The sequence below is a fragment of the Pelodiscus sinensis genome, chromosome 15 (assembly GCF_052426305.1).
Source record: "Pelodiscus sinensis isolate ZL-2025 chromosome 15, ASM5242630v1, whole genome shotgun sequence".
Taxonomy (NCBI): domain Eukaryota; kingdom Metazoa; phylum Chordata; order Testudines; family Trionychidae; genus Pelodiscus; species Pelodiscus sinensis.
In genome coordinates this window covers 34,502,100-34,520,204 of record NC_143066.1, presented here as the reverse complement: position 1 = coordinate 34,520,204, position 18,105 = coordinate 34,502,100, and the positions used below count along the sequence as shown (strand labels likewise).

Here is an 18,105-nt window from a genome sequence, read left to right as displayed (position 1 = left end):
ACCTATTAATTTCATCAGGTGACCCTCCCCCCCCCCAGCTTGTGTATTATGTGAAAGAGAAATAATGCTTCTCTATTCACTTTTTCATAAAATCATAGAACTGGAAGGGACCTTGAGAGGTCATCAAGTCCAGTCCTCTGCCCTCATGGCAGGACCAAGCACAGCAATTTCCTCACTTTTTGTGATTTTATAGACATCTATCACATTTCCCGGTAATTTTCTCTTTTCTAAGAGAAACAGACTCTAATCTTTTTAGTGTTTCCTCATACAGCAGCTGTTGGATACCCTGATCATCTTTGTGAACCTTCTCTGAACCATGTCCCATTCCATTATATCCTCTTTGAGATGGGGGTGACCAGAATTGGACACACTATTCAAAGTGTGAGTGCATCATGGATGTATATTGTGGCTTTACGATATTTGCTATCCGCTTCCTAATAGCGCTTAAGATTTTGTTAGCCGTTTTGACCATGGCTGCACATTGAGGGGAAATTTTCAGAAAACTATCCATGGTGCCTCCAAAATCACTCTTTCCTGAGTGATAACAGCTAATTCAAAATGCATCATAATTAGGAATGTAAGCAACTAGTCGAGTAGTTGACTGCCCAATAAACATATGCTTATCAGGCAGTCTAGTGACTACTTGATTAGTCATTCCCTCCCCCCACCCTTGCTGCCTCTATCCGGAGTGGGGGAGGGGAGGAGCTGGTACTGGAGGATCTGGCTTAAAAGCTGGTTCCCCCCAGCACCATCTCTGTGGGGAGGGTGGGGCAAGGGAGGCACAGGCATAGCGGGGGACCAGGCGTGAGCCAGGAATCAGCTGTCCCAGCTTGCTCCCGGTCTCCCACTGAGCCTCTGCCTTATATATGTGGTAAGAACCATCTGGCACAACCAAACCCTTACTTTGCTTTTAAGTTAGGATAAGAGGTAGCTAAATACCAAATTTGATGTATAGGAGGAGTTCTTTAACTAACAGACAGACAGACTCTCTCAAATATATAGTAGATGAAGGATAACACATAATACAACTAATACTTATTTTATCCACGCTTATGACTTTCCTTCTAATAGTGGCAGAGACATAGTCTTTCATTACCATTTACAGGAGGGCCAAGTTTTCAGACAGCAAACGTGTCTTGTTCAAAATTATATAGTGAGTCAATAGCAGAACCAATATGAGAATTCAGGAATTCTAACATCCTGGACCAGATTTTCATAGAGTTATAGAATCAAAGAATACTAGAACTGGAAGGGACCACGAGAGATCGTCAAGTGAGGGATTAAGCACCATCTAGATAATCTCTGACAGATGTCAAATATCTCCAGTGCTCTTAAATATCGCCAGTGAGGTTGATTCCACAACCTCCCTGGGCAATTTATTCCAGTGTTTAACACCCTGACAGGTAAGAAGTTTTTCCTAATGTCCAACCTAAACCTCCCTTGATACAATTTAAGCCCATTGCTTCTTGTCTTATCATTAGAGGCCACGGAGAACAATTTTTCTCCCTCCTTCTTGTAACACCCTTTTAGATTCTTGAAAACTGCTATCATATCCCCCCTCAGGCTTCTCTTTTCTAAATTAAGCCCAGATCTTTCAGTCTTCCCTCATAGCTCCTGTTTTCTAGACCTTTAATCACTTTTTTTGCTCTTCTCTGGACCTTCTCCAATTTTTCCACATCTTCCTTGAAATGTGGTGCCCAGAATTGGACACAATACTCCAACTGAGGCCTAATCAGTGCAGAGGAGGGCAGAAGAATGACTTAACGTGTCTTGTTCACAACACTCCTAATAATGCATCCCAGAATCATCTTTGCTTTTTTTGCAACACTGTCACACTTTTGACTCATATTTAGCTTGTGGTCCACTATGACCCCTAAATCCCTTTCAGCAATTCTCCTTTCTAGATAATCGCTCCCCATTCTGTATGTGTGAAACGGATTGTTCCTTCCTAAGTGGAGCACTTTGGATTTGTTTTTGTTAAATTTCATCCTATTTACCTCAGGCCATTTCTCTAATTCAGTGGTTCCCAACGTGGTGCCTGTGGGTGCCATGGTGCCCGCCAGGGCATTTATGTGCGCCCGCCTAGCGCTGCCCCCGGGAGCGTGGCGCATTCATGGCCCCGCCACCCAAAAAGGTTGGGGACCATTGCTCTAGTTGGTCCAGATCATTTTGAATTATGACCCTATCTTCCAAAGCACTTGCAACCTCTCCCAGCTTGGTATCATCTGCAAACTTAATAATTGCACTTTCTATGCCATCATTTAAATCATTAATGAAGATATTGAAGAGAACCAGTCCGAAAACAGACCCCTGCAGAACTCCACTTGTTATGCCCTTCCAGCATGATTCTGAACTGTTAATAACTACTCTCTGAGAACCGTTACGCACCCACTTTATAGTAGCCCCATCTAGATTGTATTTTCCTAGTTTATTGATAAGGTCATGCAAAACCGTATCAATTGCATTACTAAAGTCTAGGTATATCATGGCCACCGCTTCTCCCTTATCCACAAAACTTGTTATCTGATCAAAGAAAGCTATCAGATTGGTTTGACATGATTTTTTTTTTTTTTTTTTACAAATCCATGCTGGCTGTTATCCATCACCTTGTTATCTTCCAATTGTTTGCAGATGAATTCCTTAATTACTCATTCCATTATCTTCCCTGGCATAGAAGTTAAACTTACTGGTCTGTAGTTTCCTGGGTTGTTCTTATTTCCCTTTTTAATAGATGAGCACTATATTTGCCCTTTTCCAGTCTTCTGGAATCTCTCCTGACTTCCATGATTTTTCACAAATGATAGCTAAAGGCTCAGATACCTCCTCTATCACCTCCTTGAGTATTTTAGGATGCATTTCATCAGTCCCTGGTGACTTGAAGACATCTAACTTTTCCAAGTAATTTTTAACTTGTTATTTTTTAATGTTAACTTCTAAACCTACCACATTTTCACTAGCATTCACTATATTCAAAAGTGGCAACTAATTCTAAGAGCCTCCATTTTAGAAGCTTACCGGTAATGTAAGTTTCCAATGCTCCATTGGACTGCAACAATTTATAGTTCTAGGGTCTGATTTTCAGAGACGTTGAGCTGCTAGGGCTCTCATTTTGAGAGGTAGGTGCTTAGCATCTCTGAGAATCACTCCCTAGGGCTATATCTACACTTGCAGCTTCTTGCGCAAGTATGGCAGTTCTTGCGCAAGAATCCACAGAGCGTCCACACGGCCTGCCGCTCTTGTGCAAGGAAATTTACAGTATGGCATGGTAAGAGAGGGCTTCTTGTGCAAGAGCTACACTCTTTTTTAACAGGTGTAACCCTCTTGCTCAGGAGCTCTTGCGCAAGAGGACAGTGTGGACGCTCGGCCGGGGTTTCTTGTGCAAGAAAACCCTATGGCTAAAATGGCCATCAGAGATTTCTTGCACAAGAGAGCATCCACACTGCCATGGATTCTCTTGCACAAAAGAACAGCTGGCACATGGCAGTGTGGACGTTTTCTTGTGCAAGATGTTCTTGTGCAAGAAGCCACTAGTGTAGACATAGCCCCTGTTTCTAAAGCTGACCACTCACAATTAGAGGCCACTTTGAAAAGCTCAGTTGGCACTTGCTATCTCCTATGTTGTACTAAGACATATCTAGCCACTGATTTCAGGGAAGTTACACCAGGGTGAATTTCACTATATTTGTCCAAGAATCTGAGAACTCATTACAAACAATGGAGAGCTAATACACCACTGAAGGAACTACAGTGTCAAGTCCTATTTTGGCATGATGTCTAATGTCTTATTATTAGACAATGCAACAATCTGCTATTCAGCTGCTATTCATTATCAAAAACAATACCAGAGGCTCAACAGAGCAGAGACATGTAACAGAGGAAGCCTTTAAGGAAATACCACAAGACTGGCTTCTCTGTCTGCTCTTCCATTGTAATCTGACTATTGTCTGTCACTTAAGTTAACCAATTTTATCTTTTTTTCAAACACAGAAAGAGCCAGTGGTAATACTGGCCTTCAGATACTGGCCTTCTTGCTTGTGTTAGGAAGAACTATAAACAGTGAGGCTCAGATACTCAAAGTCCTGGTGATCTGAAAGCCTAATCCCAATTAGGCAATGTAAAAAACTCAGGCTAGATGTCATAATTGAGACCCTGGGGTACTAAGTTCTGTGGCAATGTCCTTGGAATCTGGTAGAAATCTATTGAATACGACCCTGACAGAATATATGTTAAAAACTTTAAGCTTTTAATTTAGTCATTAAATGAGCAACAGGATCAGTTCAGCTTCCCCTGTGTTATTTAGTTTGATATTACGTTTTATTTATTCTAGGCTGTTCCCATATTTTCCATTTCCACAGATTTTTGCACTAGCAATACCTAATGGCATTTCAGCTGTTGTTGGCGAAAATCAGATGTGAGGAACCAGCAGGCTGCGTACGGCCCACTGGGATTCCACTCAGCTTACGCACCCTGTCTGTTCCCCTTCCCCACATGCACACTGGGGTACTGGAGCCCTGCACTTCCTACTCCTCCCTCCCAATACTTTCTGAGCACCATGAATCTGCTGATTCTCGCTCCATCCCTGCTCCTCCCCCACCCTCCCAGACCTTGAACACCGCAAATCAGTGCGCGAGAGGCATGGGGGAAGAGGGCAGCGAGAGGATGCACGGGCTGCAGGTGGAACCTGAGGGCATGACTACACTGGGGAGTTATTTCGAAATAACAAGGCGAGCGTCCACACTACCAAGCCCGTTATTTTGAAATAATGGATTTGCTATTACAAAACAACAACTCCTGCTTGTGAAGAGAAATAAGATTATTTCTCAATAGTTATTTTGGGAGTTATTATTTTGAAATAACCTGGTAGTGTAGACATAGCCTCAGTGGGCTGTGGGCCGCAGATTGCCCATCACTGCGGCCTCTGAGGTGAAGAAAGGCCACTCATGCAGCCCAGTCACTAGTCTGCATTGCCCATCACTGGGGCAGATGGATGTTTTGGGAGCTGGTTAGAGGAAAATTCAGGCTTCTAGTATCTGGAGATTAGGTATTTGGGAAACAGGTAGGAATATGGAAATAAGCACATTAGCTAAATTTCTCTGTTACAAGGCTCAACAGTGAAATTTTAACATTAGCATTTAAACTGTTATCCTTAATTTTCAGAATCAATGACCTATTGAAATGAATAGGGAAGTTCATACCGCTCAGAGATATTCACAGAATCACAGAAATTTAGGGCTGGCAGGGTCCTTGAAAAGTCATTAAGTCCAGTCCACTATACTGAGGCAGGAGCATGTAAATCTAGACCACCCCTGACTGATTTTTGTCCAACCTGCCTTTGAAGTGTATTCCAGAGCTTAACTGCTCTAACTTAGATTAGATGTTGGGAAAAACTAACATCTAACCTAAGCCTCCCTTGCTGCAGATGTAGCCAATTACTACTTCTCCTATCTTCAGTGGTCACAGAACAATTGACCATAGTCTTCTTTACAACAGTCTTTAACATAGCCGAAGATTGTTATCAGGTTCCCCCTCAGTATTCTTTTCTCAAGATGAAACCTGACCACTTTTAACCCTTCCTCATTGGTCAGAAGTTTCTAAACTTTTTATCATTTTGCGGGCTTTTCTCTGGACTCTGTCCAATTTCTCCACATCTTTCCTGAAGAGTCTCACCCAGAATTGGACACAGTACCACAGTTAAGGCCTCATCAGCACCAGGCAGAGAAGGACAATCACCTCCTAGGCCTTACATACAACACTCCTGTTAATACATCCCAGAATGGTAGCAGCTGGTTTCATCACAACTATATCATATTGTTGATTCATATTCAATTTGTGATCCACTATAACCCCCGATCCTTTTCAATAATATTAACACCTCACCAGTTATTTCCCATTTTGTAGCCGTGTATTTGAATTTTCCTCCCTAAATGAAGTACTTTGCACTTATCTGTCTCAAATTTCACCTTGTTGAATTCATACCAATTCTCCAATTTGTTAAGGTCATTATGAATTGTAATCCTGTCCCGCAAATGCCTGCAAACCTCCTGGCTTGCTGGTATCTACAAATTTAATAAGCGCATATTCTGCTACATGATCCAAGTCATTAATGAAAATATTGAATCGTACCAGCCCCAGATATTATTTCAGGTCATCTGTAGAATAAAGTATCTTTTCAAGGTTATCTTCCCAATCATAAAGGCTAGTCTTAAGCAACAACAAACAACAAAGTTTGATTCTGGAGCAAAATTCTACAGTAAAGGTTGAATTCTACAGCAAATGCAGTGGCAGTGAACATGTAGCGCCCTGGCTATGACCCTGTCTATAGAATCCAAACATTAATGTACACTTTTAAAAAGCAACCTCTTACTTGTTCAACTCTCCAGTACTTATTATTCCAGAGCAGAGAGTTAAATACTGCACCAAATCTCATAGCCATTACACATGCAAAACGCCCCTGCAAGTAGCTGGGAGATTTGGCTTGCCATTGACTCTGACTGAAAGTGAGCACCATGTGACAGCTGTTTGGTGGTTCTCACATGAGATTTGTAGCAAGGAAGGGATCCTGAGGGACAATTATTCACAGCACAAAATCCATCACCGCCATTGACCCAAATTGGCATCGTGTGGTAGAAGATAAATATCCTAAGGATCCTTTGGAAAAGAGAACAATACCAAATTAGCACAAGAGCAATGTTCTCTCTTTTCCATCCATGTGCAGAATAAATGTGAAGTGCACCAAGATGTGCAGATGTGCATCACCAATAGAAACACATGCTGGCCATGGGCACTCTGCTAATCAGCTAGGTGGCATTTAAATCTCTCCTGGGTGGCCATCCAAGCACACAGCTTACAAGGAACACTGCAGAAAAGTAGTATTATTAATATCACATTAGTATGCACCATTAATATAACAATAATTCAGTGCAACTTGTACAAGAGACCAGTCTATTTGGCACCCCCTTTTTCACAAACTTGGCTCCAAGTATTTTGACACATACCCAATAAAAGGAAATTATTTTTGTTGGTCCCTTGACTTGTCTTTTTAGGCAGGTGTCACTGTAATTACAAACCTCACAGCAGTGCAGGGAGACTTAATTATGAGAGTTACTGTGAGTGCATTGTCAGACAGCTACATTCCAGTCCTTTTGGCTAAGACACCTGGATCTGATTGAGATGAGCCTATTGACTAGATAATTAAAGTCTGTGAAGTTCTTTAAGATCCTCATGTAAACAGCAGCACGGACACACACCAAGCAAGGTTGATGCAAAGCCCATTAACTCCACCAGGAAGTAGCTTTTTAAAAATCTTGCTGTACCTCTCAGCATATATACTGCAAGATTTTACTTTTTCAAAAAAATGTGACTCACCAATTTCAAACTGTGACATTTCAGTCCTGAACTATTCTCAGAGCAGCTGGTTCTATGACACACAGAGATGTGGGCTAGGGGTGGGGGAGAAAGTCACATTGAGCAGCTTCCACATTTCAATCTCTTCCCCCACACAGGTATGTTGCTTTGAACCTTCACATGTTGGGTGAAGCTTGATGTGGCAGGGGAGGGAGAGTTAGAAGAAACCCATTTGCAGCTCCAAAATTCCATGGGTAGTTCTACATCATCCCCAGTGTAGTTTGGTGCAGCCTCAAAGCAAGTGCAATATCATCATCATCAGCGTAATACCCTTGCATGTGAGCATGGCGTCTCTTAAAGCACAACAGTGGCGTGTGTACATCAGCATGTATGGGACATGGCTATCCCAGCGGCATGCTGCAGACATGGGCATCAGTTTGGCTGATCAGTGTGTCACAGAAGCCAGGCAGATAAGTTCATTAACATTTGGGATGCACTCATTTAGTCTGAGAAGTAGACACATCAGCACGGCATGAGGTCACTGACACAAACTATGGTCACAAGATAGGTGGTATGAACGTGTCTGCATGAATGCAGTGTCACAGCTGTGAATGTCAGAAAGGGAAAACCTCTGGGCAGTCACACATGGGGCTGGGTACATTGCACCAGTACTCATGTAGGAGACAGAGGATGTATTTACTCTGTAAAGCGCTGTCTAGATTTCCAGCGCTAGACAAACCATTGCTAACAGTGATGCTATAAAAGCGCATGCCCTGCTGTGCCTTGTACAGTACAATCTAGCAATCTAGTGACAGATTCTGATGTGTGCTGGCGTGGGAAAACCATCCAGAATTCCGTGCAATCCCATTTGTGGCTATAAAAGAGAGGGTGTCTTTTGCGGCATCCTCTATACAACAGTGCCCCTGGTGCTGGGTGGCAAATTCAAGCCCATTCCAATCCCTCACCTGGAGAAAGCCTTACTGAAATTAATGCTCATTCAAGGAAGAGGCGTGTGCCTGGCTGCTCCAAATGGTGAGGCATGCAGCACCAGTGACCTTGAGTAGGTATTCACCTCATGAATACAAAGATGGATATAAAAGCTCTGAGCCCCTCCCCCTCCCCTTTTTAACAATTTCCTGCTTCAGGGAGGGAAATGCAGTGGATTGTTAAATGAATGACTCCATCAGAGCTGGATTTTTTTGTAACTTCCCTAAATGCCTTTCACCAGCAGGGAAGGGGGAGGGGATTAGATCTTTGAAGCCATTTCCTTGTGGGAATAGAAAACACGGAAAGAATTCAATTCCCCACCACAGCCAACATGATTCGAAAACCAGAGCCCAAAAGGCAGGCTGGCTGCTGGGTAGCTGATAGACTACAACAGCAGAAGATTATGACTGTCCACCATCCAGCATCAGTAAGTGACCCCCACCATAGTGTTAGAACAAAAAAGGGAGAGGGGGAGGAATGGAGACCACATGAGAAAAAGGAATATTAGGACATTCTATGCGGAAAAGAGTTGCAGCTGGTCAAATCTTTGATCAAAAGCACCATCTAGCGGAAAAGAAGAATGCTGCACTAGAAACCTACCCTTGGTGAGGCTGCTTACCCATACACATTGAATGGAATTTGGCTTTCTACAATGCCTCACCAATGATTTACGATAGGTTGGTCAATAAAACGAACTGCAATTTGTTCCAGAGCAGTGGACCCGGCTAAAGGCAGTAATACATGAATACAAGAATAAAAGAATTCTAAATGCAGTAAGAAAGCTTTGCCTGTCTCTAGCATCTTCCATCGGATAATCTCAAAGCAGTTTAAAAGCAATAAATAAATTAAATCCTCAGTAAAGCTCACAGACGTTAAGGCCAAAAGGGACCATTGTGATCATCTGATCTGACCTTCTGCACATTGCAGGCCATAGAACCTCACTCATTCATTCACTCCTGTATTAGACCCATAACCTCAGGTACAGAATCACTGCCATTTTATTTCATAAAGAAGAAAAGGGTTAAATGACTCGTCCAGGATCACATAGGAAGTATGAGACATATTTCAGAACAGAATCGAGGGAGTCTGACTGCTCTATCTGAATCACAAATCATTCTTCCTCCCCTTTGTTGTGAATGAATCTTAGCCCCTTACTAATCTAAGGGGGCTGGAGATAGGAAGGGTATTAGTATTTATCCAGTTCCATAGGTGTACTTGATTCTTCCCCAGCATAGTCCTTTCTCCAAAAAGCTTTCACAATTTCACATCTTGTCTACATGGGGAAGTTGGTGCACAGTAGGCCAAGTTATGAATTTTAAGTGAGCTAACTACTCCATTCTAACTCCCTGGCTATGTCTACACTGGCACGATCTTGCGCCAGAGATATGCAAATGAGGCTAAGCATGAAATATCGCCGAGCCTCATTTGCATACCTAATGAGCCGCCATTTTTGCAGAAGAGGTTCTTGTAGGGAGCTGTCTACACTGCCCCTTCTTGCACAAGAAAAACCCTCTTGCGCAATGCCGCTATGCTGATTATTTTCAGGAATAACGGCATTGCACAAGAGGGTTTTTCTTGTGCAAGAAGGGGCGGTGTAGACAGCTCCTTCTGGCACAAGAGCTTCTTCCGCAAAAATGGTGGCTCATAAGGTATGCAAATGAGGCTCGGCGATATTCCACGCTTAGACTCATTTGCATATCTATGGCGCAAGATCGCGCCAGTGTAGACATAGCCCCTGTGTAGATACTCTTATGGTGCACTGTGATGAAGCGTCTGCCCTGCACTGGCCTTTAAGGGTTAAAACCCAGCCCTGGGAGAGGACTGGAGTGGAGGAGCTGTGGCGCCAGCAGCTGTGGCAGGAATGAGCCACTTAGGACCCAGCTGAGGGCAATATAAATAAATGGGGGGGGAGGGAGACAGACTCACTGACAGACTCACTCTTGCTGTGGAGTAGGAGGGTTCTAGCTCTGAGGGAAGCTAGAAACTTCCTGACTTAGAGCAGGGCTGGGGAAAGGCAGGCAGAGTTGGGGAAGCTCTGGCCAGGCAAGTTCCCAGGCTGCAGGGCCTGAGGCAAGGCCCGAGACTACTAGGGCTGCAGAGAGGTAGCCTGGGTAGGCAAAGGCAGCAAATCCACATCCCCTTGTCAATGATGAGTGGTCATTTCGGACCTTAGTTTGTCCCTGAGGCAAGGGGCTATGAAGACTGGCAGTGGGTCACAGAGGCAAGGTGGCAGGGGTTGGGGGTTCCAGAGAGGGAGGACCCCAGAGCATGGGTGGACTGCCGTAGGGCAGTACCCAAATGGGGAGGATGCCATGGTCTGGGAGGGACGTGGGTCATAACACAGCAGTTGAGAAAAACAGGTAACAACAGGTGTGACACCAGCTAAAAGGGGGTGCTCCGGAGCTGAAAAGCTAATTCTGAGTGACCAGCAGGAGGTGCCTGCGGTGGTGAGGCCCGCTGTGCTACACGCACTAAGGGCACATCTACGTTATGCAGAAGATTAATGCTCCAGAGGTCAATCTTCTGGCATTCGATTTAGCGGCTCAAGTATGGACCCATACATCAATCACTGTGGGCAGCTCCAGGTGGAGTCCAGTACTCCTCCTTTTGTGAAGAGTAAGGGAAGCTGTCCCCATCGACCTCCTGCTGTGGGCATGGCGCAGAAACATGATTTAAGATAGGTCGACTCCAGCTACATAATGTATGTAGCTGGAGTTGCGTATGTTATTTCGACCTTCCACTGTAGCATAGACCAGGCCTAGGAGTGCCTTCAGTGGGTTAGCTTAGTAGACTTTTGAAGTGTATTAAGCCAATGTGCACAAATGCACACACCTACGCTTATGAGAGTCCACACGTGGAGTTAGTGCAGAATAGTTAGTTTGTACCGGCTAGTGCACACCAACTATTTCTGGCTTTTTCCTTTGTGTAGATAAGCCCTAAGTTACACATAACACAAAGAGAAACAGGGGAAGGGTACAACAGAAATGTATATGATGTGGTTTGTGCATGTAGCTAGAATGGGTAGGAATGGTATCTCTAGTCTCTGTTCGTCAGCAGCTGGGAATGGGCAACAAGGGAGGGATCACTTGATGATTGCCTGGTCTGTTTATTTCCTCTGCGCACCTGGCACTGACTGCTGTTGGAAGACAGGATACTGGGCTACACTGATTTCTGGTCTGACCCAGTATGACTGTTCTTATGTGCGACACACTGAAGTCAATGGGAGCTGTACATGCTTAGCACCTCTACAAATCCCCATAATTAAGTGCACATAATTATGCAGTATCTAGGATCAGAATTCTTTTTGTTCCATCTTCCCCAACCTCAACTCTCTCTCCAATCTGTTTTCACTCATTCATTTGCACAAGCCCAGAATCTATGCAGGTGGAGGGTGGGAGAGATTTTAGTTTTTACAGCAGAAGCTGTGATGATAAAAATTCTAATCAAGCTCAGGCCCTTGGAACATTTGCATTTTCTAGCCTAAGGCATTGTGAAAACTGGAACTTTCCATCCAGGTTTATTCAAGGACCCTAGGAAAGACTTTGCTAGCCTGTGCGGATCTCTGCAGAGATTGTATCACTTATAGACACAATCTCTTGCTCTGAAAAGAGGCTGCCAAAGCATTTCTAAAAGGAGCAGCTACATTTTATACTCCTGCTAAAAAAAAGATGATAAACAAGAGACAGAAAGAACTAGAGCACAAAACTGTAGCCTTAGAGAGTCAGGTTCAAAGACAGTGCATCCAGCTCAAGGATCCTTGCAAAATGAATTAGACATTGCTAGAACCACTTATAAGTAGCTCCTTGCTAAAAAAAGAGACCATACTGCTCTTCTGGTTTTGATAAACAACTTCGGTAAGGGGAGGAACAGACCTGGCAGAATATGTGTCAGGGAGGCACTGAAATGTTAGCAAGCTTTCAGCTCTTCACAGTTCTGGAAAAACAAAGTTTGAAAGAGATGCTCAGAAGATAGCATAGATTGTAATAAAACTTCCTGCAGAAGTTTTTAAAGAGCATAACAGCTTTTGCTAAATAAAATTGCCATGTGTATTCTTCAAAGGAGAAGCCCCAGTTACAAGAGATAGCATCAAATTAATTTCTGGTGCTTGAAATCAGTGATATTAGTCCAGGAATTAATTTAATCAATGGTTTGCAAGTGTAACATTGTAGGGAATCCTGACCCTGATGAAATCCAGGGCCTTCTGTTTCATTTTGCTGAGTTTCCATCTCTAACTACAAACACAATCTAAAATGTAACCTTTATTTTCTGGATTGCTTCTGGCAAAGCTAACATCTGGGCTGTACACTTTGGAAAGGTGCCCCAGGGCATTGTTGAGTTTCAATCTGACTTTGCCAAGCATCTGAAAGGCAGATACATAGTGAGACAGTGGTGACTCTGGCTATTTCTAGTTAAGCGAAATAGGGTGGCAGATATTACACAGGTTATCATGGGAGGTTGGATGTAATCAACTCTCAGATAGCACTGAAAATGGAACTGGGTTATAGGTAGAAAAGCTGGATAGGAGCCTGTAATGACCAATGTTTCCAATGGCATTACCATGAAATAACTTGAAAAACGAGTAGTCCTGTGGCACCTTAGAGACCAACAAAAATATATATATTTCTAAACCTTCAGGGGTAGGCGAGTTAGTCTGTAACGGGAAAAACTTAAAAAACAATAAATAGTCTAGTAGCACCTCAAAGACTAACAAAACATGTAGATTGAATCATTAGCTTTCATGGGCAAAACCCACTTCTTCAGATGACCAGAGTATAAGAAGTCTAGATCCAAGAATAAATATATTTCTGTTAGTCTCGGAGGGTATGTCTACACTACCCCGCTAGTTCGAACTAGCGGGGTAATGTATGCATACCGAACTTGCTAATGAAGCCCGGGATTTGAATTTCCCGGGTTCATTAGCATAAAGCCGGCTCCGCCATTTTTAAAAGCCGGCTAGTGCGAACCCCGTGCCGCGCGGCTACACGCGGCACGGGCTAGATAGTTCGAACTATGTAGCCATTCCGATCTATCTGTACACCTAGTTCGAACTAGCGGGGTAGTGTAGACATACCCTAAGATGCCACAGGACTACTTGTTGTTTTTAAAGTTACAGACTCACACAGCTACCCCTCTGAGACTATGAAATAACTTGAGGGCTGTGTCTACACTGGGCCACTTATTCCGGAAAATCATCCACTTTTCCGGAATAAGCTGCGAGCTGTCTACACTGGCCCCTTGAATTTCCAGAAAAGCACTGACGATCTACTGTAAGAAATCAGCTGCTTTTCCGGAAAAACTATGCTGCTCCCGTTCAGGCAAAAGTCCTTTTTCCGGAAAACTGTTCCGGAAAAGGGCCAGTGTAGACAGCACAGTAGTCTTTTCCGCAAAAAAGCCCCGATCGTGAAAATGACGATCGGGGCTTTTTTTCCGGAAAAGCGCGTCTACATTGGCCATTCACACTTTTCCAGAAAAAGGGCTTTTCCGGAAAAGCATCCTGCCAATGTAGACGCTCTTTTTCCGGAAATACTTACAATGGAAAACTGTTCCGTTTTAAGCATTTCCGGAAAAAGGTGCCAGTGTAGACGTAGCCGAGTTGTTTTGACTTAAGAAGTTGTTATTTTTGCAATTACATATAGAATAGTTTGCTATTCTTTCCTCTCCTCCCCCAAAGAAGAACATCAGACACAAAAGCCTACTGCAGCATCAGGTCCATAGTTTTTATAGTGAAACAGGATCAGCCTCAGTCCCATTCCCTGACCTTTCTCTCAAGAATTTTGTTCTCTTAATAATTATGTATAATCCCGAATTAAAATTAATCCATGTCATAAGTGTAGCTCTCTTCTCTGAAGAGAAGAACAAAACAAAATAATCAGTACATAAACTGTCCTTCAAACAGCACTGGAGGAGAACTAGCTAGTCTACCACTTGCTGTAAGATATGGGTAACACATAAGCATAACAACACAGCAATGTTATTTCGAAATAATGTCGAGATGGAGGACTTCTTACTCTGACTCTTGTACCTAGGGTTGCCAAGTGTCCAGTTTTCCACCAGACAGTCCGTTATTTGCGCTCTCTGCCCGGTAAAAAAAATCAGAAAATACCAGACATGTGCAATGTCCAGTATTTTCTGAATTTCCAGCTGGGCGCCGGATGGAAGCCTGGCGGGGGCAGGGGAACAACTGGGAGACCTTTGGCACGAGACACGGACCCGCCACTCGGGTCCCTGCCAATCATGGCCCCGCCTCCTACCTGGGAGCCTCTGGTTGCATGCAGAAGCTGGGCAGGGGAAGTGGCTGGGATTCCATCCCCGCCCGGATTCTGCTAGCAACTAAAGGGAGTGCCTGCCGGGGGCTTGGCCTGTTGAACTCCAGCTGTGACCAGTGGCTGCCCCAGCCCCGCGATGTCACTGGGCCCCACCTGCGGTGCAAAACACGGACCCGCTGCATCCCAGGGTGCTTTGACAGACACCCCAATATCCTGCAAAGTCAAGCAGTGAAGTGTCCCTGGTCTCTGTTTGCCAGATGCTGGGAATGGGCAAGAGGGAGTGGATCACTTGCAATTTTTGCGCCCTCTGTCCCGTAAAAAAAATTCAGAAAATACCGGATATTTGTTATGTCCGGTATTTTCTGTTTTTCCGGCTGGGCACTGGACGGAAGTCTGGTGGCTCCTCTTGTGGTTGCGCGCTCAAGCTGGGTGGTGCAGGGGTTTTTTTTTTGTATGTCCAATACACGTGGTTCTTTTTGCTCAACAAAAATTTTTAGCCTGTGTGCTTAGTATTTTTTGGGAGAGCATCTGGCAACCCTACTTGTAACCCTCATTTCACGAGAAGTAAGGGAAGTCGAAGGACGAGCTTTCTTCCTTCAACTTCCTGCTTGTGTAGACAGCGCCAAAAGTCGAATTAAGCCATTCTGACTTCAGCTATGCAATTGACGTAGCTGAAGTTAGGTATCTTAATTCAACTTTTGCCCTGCCTGGGAATGTGCCTGGGAATACTCACCTGGGATTAATTGTTTTGGCCTATGGATAAAAACAACAAATGGTCTGGTAGCACTTTATAGATTAACAAAACATGTAGATGGTATCATGAGCTTTCGTGGGCACAGCCCACTTCTTCAGATGGATGACGCTGCAGTGCCTCTGGAAACCATCTGCAGACACATTTGCCTGGATTTAACTAGAAGAGTCCACAAATTCATGGGGTAGTTTAATTTTGGAGGACTAGAAATGGGAATTAGCTGTTTGTGAGGAAAATGCTCTGACATATTTAGTAATTAAATGTTCATTTTAAAATCACAGCCACATTTGATGCTGTTGAAAGAGAGGAACCAATGATAGGCTGGGTAAATTTAAAGAGGCAGGCCCAGAACAGCAAAGTGCTGTGAAAGATTTCCCTTCTCTCCATCTCTTCCAATCCATATCAATCCTGATCTGTAGAGCTGTTATTCCAGGTTTGGGCTTCCTCACAGAGCGATCAAAATACCTCAATCCTGATAGCCAATCCCCCATTGCTACTGCAGCACTGAGGCACTAAACACCGGCTCCAAAGCAGATCTGTTTTCCGCAGCAGCACACCTTTATGTGGATCCTGCTCTTCCTCAAGGAGCTCTACCAATGCATCTATATCTACAAAGCAGAAATGAATTGCTGAAGATAGGACTAAATGTAGTGCCAGTGACAGGTTACAACCTGGCAGTCTTAGAGACTGGAAATTTCTGTTAATCCGCAGAATATGTACATCATGGGCAGCAGCAGGACAAGCTTTTCTTACAATGATGAACTCATGGGTCTTAACCCTAAGAGAGTCCATATTTCCATGGTGCAAGGGCTATTTACAATCAGTCCATTCAGTATGAGGGACTGCAAGGAGTTCTAAAGTGATAGGAAAACTGGTGTCTCCTCAGAGTTGTACTGAGATCCTCAAATTAATTTCACGTAGGACACTGGGCAACCACTAAAAACATAGCCTGCAGTTAAACTGCTGACCTACTGTTGAAAGGCTCAACATCCTATTATCAATCCCCCAAAGTTTATTGCCTCAGCAGGGAGGTTTAATTAATGGAGACAAAACAGTAAACCTCTTCCCCCATCCTGTAGCTTAGATAAAAATTGTCTGCAGAAGAAAGCAAAATATGGTCTCTCTTCTGAAACCCATAAGCATAGCAATCCTCAGGAGTTTATTTTATATGCAAAGATGAAGTACAGGGTTCAAATAAAATTCTGTAAATATCAAGTGGCATAGAGTCCATTCAAAAATCTCTTGATCAATCCAGTTGGTTTCATTAAGTCAAAAGAGAAAGTATTGAAAATTGATTAAAGAAGCCTCCGAACCAGATGGTGCTCCTGAGGTTTGTCTCTGGGAGGCAGTTATCAGAGTGAACTCTGTCTATTAGGTGCCCTGTGTTAATAACCATTTTTTAGGCTGAACACTTCCAGTTCAGCTGGAATGTTTCAAAATTCTGCTCAGGGGTCATTTTTTGTTGCACCTTGGCATCAACCCAAGGCACATGGGCAAGAAAACAGAAGTCAAGTTTATGTAAAAGCATGTTAACTTATTTTCAATTCATCACATAAAACCCCCCAGAAATTGCCTTACAGCTCCGGCAACATACCTCATGGCTTCAGATAAGCACTAATGTTATTTGGCAGTTACAAGAAAATACGTGCAGTAGCACAAATGTATGAAACCATATACAGTACATTGATTTTAATTGGTCTTTCCTTGACCGTCTTCTTAACATTCATCATTCTTGTTACTGGGGACTCATAACTGACATGGACTGCAGGCTGCTCTTAAAATCTCCTGTTTTACCCAAGGGTGTTGGAACTAGGGATGCTGGAGGTACAGCAGAATCCCTTGACTTGAATTAGTTTCCATTATATGCAGGGTTTAGTTTTGTTCAATTACTTTCAATACCCCACCACCCACACCCATTATAAAAATTGTTCCAGCATCCACTGATATTCCGCTGGTTCAAATATCCACCGATATTCTCTACTCCATAGATAGCATGGTGATACTATCTCAGCACAAGAGAAGAGTCTGCTCTAAAGGAGGATTCATCATCCACAACACATATGAAATCAAGAGCCCAGAAAGATTTGGAGATGGAGAGCCATTTGGATGCTTATATAAATTTACAACTGCCATAGCATCACTTCCAGGCCCCGTAATAATGACCCCATTACCACACTTCTCCTTCAACACATGTTGATATCCCATACCTGGAGTAGACTTTTGGGGCCGGTGGGAGCAAGGCTGGTGTCCTGCTACCTCTCCCCTTGGCGTGTGATTTAGGGTGAGCAGGGGCAGACACAAATACGGGCTCAAAGAAAAGTTTGTTTCTCCCTTAAAAGCAGGTGCCCCTTTACTTCCCTCTCCCCATTAGAGTACCACTGGTCTTTCTGGGCCCAGCATGCCATTGCTGGCTCTGTCGCCTCCCACCCCCAGCCTGGGGAGGGCCCCTAATCCAGGGGCTGCCCCATGGGCCTGCAGAAGGCTGCACAGCGGTGAGAAGACCCCCCCCCCCCCAGGGGCTGCCTGGAAATCCCAGAACACGAGTCCCAGTGATTTTCAGCTTCCACCTTGTAACCCTGACGCGGGCCCGCCCCGTGCATAGGTAATAAATGGGCAGGGCCCGCCCCCGAGCGTTGGGACCTCGGCTAGGCTCATCCTGAACATGGGTTGGGTCTCTCTTTGCCTGGCGGAACCCCCCGAAGGAGCCGGTATTTCCCGGCCGGACGGTAAGTGCGCTCGGACCCACTGGTCCGTCTT

The 18,105-nt window shown here is 44.1% G+C and overlaps 1 long non-coding RNA gene across 1 annotated transcript in view; it reads right to left on the bottom strand.

The window, feature by feature from the left end:
- Positions 1 to 18,031, bottom strand: part of LOC112546356 (uncharacterized) — a 30,236-nt gene extending 12,205 nt beyond the window's left edge. The window contains exon 1 of the long non-coding RNA XR_003090034.3: positions 17,556 to 18,031. This is a non-coding gene — a long non-coding RNA (uncharacterized LOC112546356). The remainder of the gene's footprint in view (positions 1 to 17,555) is intronic.
- Between the last annotated feature and the right edge of the window lie 74 nt (positions 18,032 to 18,105).